The sequence below is a fragment of the Phocoena sinus genome, chromosome 7 (genome assembly GCF_008692025.1).
Source record: "Phocoena sinus isolate mPhoSin1 chromosome 7, mPhoSin1.pri, whole genome shotgun sequence".
Lineage (NCBI taxonomy): Eukaryota > Metazoa > Chordata > Mammalia > Artiodactyla > Phocoenidae > Phocoena > Phocoena sinus.
In genome coordinates, this window is record NC_045769.1 from 59,763,111 (window position 1) to 59,768,902 (window position 5,792).

Consider the following 5,792-nt stretch of genomic DNA (forward strand, 5'->3'; position numbering starts at 1 on the left):
AGTCGGTATGTTTTTAAACTTTATATAAATGGTGGTATACTGTTTATTCTACTATAACTTTTTTTCACTCACTATTATTTTTGAGATTTATCCATGATGAATCATCTTTCATTTATTTTAAATGTTATTTAATGAATATACCATAATTTATTAACCATTGTGCATTTTACTGTATATAATGTGTATATATATATACACCCATATTTCTATATATAATAAATATATGTGTGTGTATAATTGCTTTTATTTTTTTACTCGACTCTAGAGTTGAAATGGAGTGATGACATGGTGCAGCATTTCAGCCATTTTTTGGGTAATTGGAAAAATTCTATTCCTCAAGGCAGGTAAAAACTCTTTTCAATATTTTCTACAGTTCTATCCAGCTTGCTCTCTGCCACCTCATTCTTTATTTTTTCCTCTTTCTCTTACCTCATCTAACTAGGCCTTGGGCATTGTTGGCTCTTTTTGAGAATAGTTGGTAGATCTGTCTGGCTTATAGAATTAAAGGATAGAAAAATGGAATTCCCTGGCAGTCCAGTGGTTAGGACTCGGCACCTCGGCCGTGGCCCGGGGTTTGATCCCTGGTCAGGGAACTAAGATCCCACAAGCCACACCGTGTGGCCAAAAACAAACAAACAAACAAAAAATTCCATTATAAGATAGAGATTTAATCATGAAATAAATTTGAATACACTTCATGTTGAAGGTTATTGTTCATCATTGAGAGACACCACAACTTAATGGCATCAGGTTTATTTATTTTTACGTATTATTAAAGTATATATATATACTTTTTTATAATAATCTTTTTTAAAAAAATAAATTTATTTATTTTTGGCTGCATTGGGTCTTCGTTGCTGCGCATGGGCTTTCTCTAGTTGCGGCGAGCAGGGGATACTCTTCGTTGCGGTGTGCGGGCTTCTCATTGTGGTGGCTTCTCTTGTTGTAGACCACGGGCTCTTAGGCACGTGGGCTCAGTAGTTGTGATTTGCGGGTTCTAGAGCACAGGCTCAGTAGTTGTGGCGCGCGGGCTTAGTTGCTCCGCGGCATGTGGAATCTTCCCAGACCAGGGATCAAATCCGTGTCTCTTGCATTGGCAGGCGGATTCTTAACCACTGTACCACCAGGGAAGTCCCTTAAGTATATTTTTAAGTGTTAATATTTTTAAGTAAAGCTACCTCATAAGTTTGCTAACTTATAACCAAGAGAATTTCTAGCATTTTTATATTATTCTAAGAAAGATAATTCACAAGATACTTTCTAGCACTTTATATTCTTCTAAGACAGATTATTAACAAGGTAGAAATGCATAATCCACCTTTTCTTAGAAAATTGCAACAACTCAGAAATATGGCAGTAGACTAAGCTTCCTGGACTGACATGAATATGACTTCAGAAGTGTTACGGATACTTAGAAAATTTAGAATACCAGGGACATCAATAGCCTGAATGAAAAGAATGGGATTTCTTGAATTGTAAAAATATCAGTCCTTTTGTACCATGGTGATATCATTGGTGTGGAGCTTGAATGAAAATAAGGGTCTAACTCACTTGGGAAAGTTGATCTTGAAAGAGGTGAACTATTATAAAGTCAAAGAAATTTTATCATACAGTATGTATTGGTTAATTGTAATTTTTTAATTCATCATTCATTTTCCCACAAGATAATTATCTTGACAGTCTTTCTGCTTAGTATTAAACATCCACAACATGTTCAGTATTGGTTAGAGCATTCAAAATATATGACCCCTAACACAAGGAGTTCACATTCTAAGAAGACTTGCTTTAAAAATCATCTTCCTGGGCTTCCCTGGTGGCGCAGTGGTTGGGGGTCTGCTTGCCGATGCAGGAGGCGTGGGTTCGAGCCCCGGTCCGGGAGGATCCCACGTGCCGCGGAGCGGCTGGGCCCGTGGGCCATGGCCGCTGGGCCTGCGCGTCCAGAGCCTGTGCTCCGCAACGGGAGAAGGCTGCGGCAGTGAGAGGCCCTAGTACTGAAAAAATAAAATAAAATGATCTTCTTTATAAATATGTATGTTTGATCTACTTTATTGTGTTTATCTTTTCTCTTTTCTTTATTTTTTACATAATGGGTAAGTGAGTCTTTTCAGTTGATCATTTAAGAAGACTTGATATGTTGATTGGTGAGACTGACGCGTGGGTTTGAAGCCTGACTCTGCCATTTATTTGAAAATGACACTGAGCAAGTCTGAAAACCTTGCTAGCCTCAGTTTCCTTATCTATACAATGATGAACCTATGATACTTACCTATTAGCGCTGTGAGGATTAAAGATGCAAAGGAGTTGGCACATAGCAAAAGCTCAAAAAGCTCTCCTTTTTGGTAGACTAAGTAAAAATAAGACAGGAGACACGGCTTTTATATATATATATATATATATATATTTTTTTTTTTTTTTTGCGGTACGCGGGCCTCTCACTGTTGCAGCCTCTCCCGTTGCGGACGCGCAGGCTCAGCGGCCATGGCTCACGGGCCCAGCTGCTCCACAGCATGTGGGATCTTCCCGGTCCGGGGCAAGAACCCGTGTCCCCTGCATCGGCAGGCAGCCTCTCAACCACTGCGCCACCAGGGAAGCCCTTTTGAGGTATATTTTTGAGAAAGTAGGGAAGATATGAAATATGAAGGAGGTTAAGTACACCTAGTCAATGTCAACTAGAATGCTTCTGAAATATGATAGTGATTACATAAGTAGAACAAACTTGAAGATTCTTGAAATCCAGTGTACACAAGCTGAGGAGATTCAGAGGTGGGTAAAAGGAGGGTCACAATAATAGCAACAAATTTTATGTTAAATAGACATTGACTTAGGTGGAACTATACAAAATTGCCACCTTTTTAGACAAAAAATGGGTGAATATTGGCAATTTAATATTGTTCACTTAATAGATGTTCAGAAGGGAAGAAAGGCAGTAGAAGCTGTGAAGGAAAGGGCAGAGCCCTTTAGCTGTGGTGCAGTTAACCAGGGCTGTCGCTGTTTTTAATACAGAATGGCTAGGCTCCTGCAGATGTGAATCAAGTATTATTTAGTGCCCTCTTCTCTTTGTAGAGAAAAAGGGGATTGAAGATGCATGAAGATGTCATGCCAGTGGGTCTGTAGGTCTTTGAGGCCCTTTGACATTCATCATGGTTTCCAAAGGATTTAACTTACAAAAACACAAATAAGTTTTAAAAAAATAAGTGAGGAAATTGAGAAAAAGGGAAAATAAAGTGACATTCAGATCTCCTGCTGTGATGTAAACAGTGACCAGCATAGAGCTTCCTCAAATCATCTTTGGAAAGGAGAAAGTATAAATAATATCCAGCACAGCGCTTCCCTTCTTGATAAGCAACTGCAATTTCTGAGTTCCTATGTAATGTAGCAGTAAGTGCCATTGAGAGGCCGTCTTCTACCGAAAAACAAGTATCTTTTAATTAACACAAATTGTATTTCAAGATTTGACTACAGTACTGGAATAGCTAAGAAAAGATGTTCTTTCCAGAGACTACCTTCATTTCCAGTCTTCTTAAGATATTCCATGACAATAACTCTTTTCAGTGTGGTCTGAGCAGGTCCTCTGAATCTGATTATGTAGTAGTGATACTTTTGGTATATGTGTCTCTTAAAAGCATTGCATTAAAAGCAGAATAGTTAGCTCTGGTAGGTTATTATTTCTTCAGTTAGATTAGATGAACTGTTTTTGCATCTTGTCAGAATGGTATATGGACCAAAAATGTTTGAAAATGATTTTTTCATTTCCATTTGTCAATTGGTATCAGTGAGGAAATGAACTGAATTTCTGTGGCCAAGTACTTTGCTCTCTATGGGTGGCTAGACTAAGACTTTGTGAAAGGGGCATGGAGGTAGTATGCTTAGACTCATAAAACACATCCCCACTCCTAGAAAAACACCTGAAAATGTCTGAAGTATCTCTTCTAGGGAAAGAGCTATTCTCTATCCACTACATCCATGTAAGTAGAAAGAGTGACAATACTGTGACTTCCCTCCCTCTCTCCCACACCACTTGTTTTCACTTGTCCTCCCCTGAAGCCTCCCATCCCTCTTTTTCTTCTTCAAAAATCAGCTTATTCTATAACACTTTAATTTTCCTTTAGAATTTAAGTGTAAAATGGTACAGGGAGGGTTTATACAATTTACTTTAAAAAGTGATTCTTCTACTTATGAGACAAAAGTTCTCACTGTTAGAAGACATCAACTTCATTCTTAGATTTAGAATTTCAAGTCTTGTTTTTGCATGTTTGTGGTTTTTAGGTCATTTCCCTGGAAATTCCATCTTTTGTACAATTAAGTGCCCATTAACCATGCAATGTTTCTGATCCTATGAGAAGATGAAAATATAAAAACTGAGATGCAAGCTCTGTCTCTCATAAAACAATTCTTAAATTCTTTTCAGTTAGCGCACACAAAATCTAGTTCAAGTGCTTGGGCTTTACAACTCCAGCCCCCAGCACAACTTTATTTACGAAACAAATATAATAATCACAGTTGGAACACTAATTCTTGGAGTCAGATTTCTAACAAAAAGCGTATGGTGGACAGCATTTCTACCTCTTGAGCTTAACCTCTCTCTTGGCAATTAGATCTAAAGGTAATAGGCAGAGATGTCTCTTAGTTGGCAACACACACACACAAAACTTGAGTATTTCTCCCACCCAGGATGACATCAAGATGTCAAGGATGCCAAAGAGCAAAGGAGTGTTAACCTAATCCAGTAAGCGAAACGGGATTTTTAATTAAAGTGTAACTAAAATGTTCCAAGAAAAAAAAAACTTCGCTGAGATTCACTATTTAAAAAATGCTGGCAATTATTGATGGGCTTTTTCAGATATTTTACTCGTTACCAAGACGATTAAGAAGCAGGGAGTAATTTATGTTTGTGCAACAAAATGGTTATGTGGCCAAAAAAACCATTTTTTTTAAAGGATTGTGTCCCTTTGAATATACGCACTACGTATTAAATGAAATATATTTGTCTGCTTTGGTGCCACTGGCCAGAATGAAAGCTCTCCTATCTGTGAGGTGAATTGAGATTTCTTTTCTGCTTAAAATGCCTGCTTCCAGGGTACGTAAAAGTGGGAGACTGGTTGGGAAACCAAGGGCTAAGGGGGATGGGAACGAGATGGCTCAGACTGAATCTAAGAGCTGAACGTGTGCGAGAGAAAATCCTCCTCCAGCCTCGGAGGGGGTGTCTCCCCCAGTACCAGCTCCCTCCTCCCGGGCTCGCGGGGCGGGCCCGGTTTGCTCAGTAGCAGCAGCGGTCGCAGCAGCAGCCCCGGGGCTGAGCGGCGACGGCCTCCTGGCAGCGCAAGGAAGCAGAGGCTCCGAGAGCGCCCTGGGGAGATCCGGCTGCCGCCGGGATGGAGGGAGCGTCGAGTGGAGCCGGATCCTCCGGGGACGGATTTCCTCCCCAGCTCAGCCCCCCTACAGCTTGCTGGGGCCTGCTCCGAGCGCCTGCAAGGTGGAAGAGGCCTTCGCCTCGGCCTGGCAGCGGCAGCCGGCGAACTAGGCGGCCACAGCGGGGTAACAGGCGAGCGGTAGCCGCTCTCGGGAACCTTCGCCGCCACGACCGCTCATTGTCTCTCCCCTTCCACCCGGGGGGCAAACAGGAAGCGCGCCGCCTGGCCGAGTGACGGACGGGCATCCGGGCCAATGAGCACTGCCTACGAAGAGCGTGGTGGCGAATGAGCGCGGGGAAGAGGGGCGGAACTTCCGGGCGGGCTGTCACCCTCTTCCCCCCTTTTGGGCTGGAGGCTCCACCTTTTGTGTTTCCCGCACAG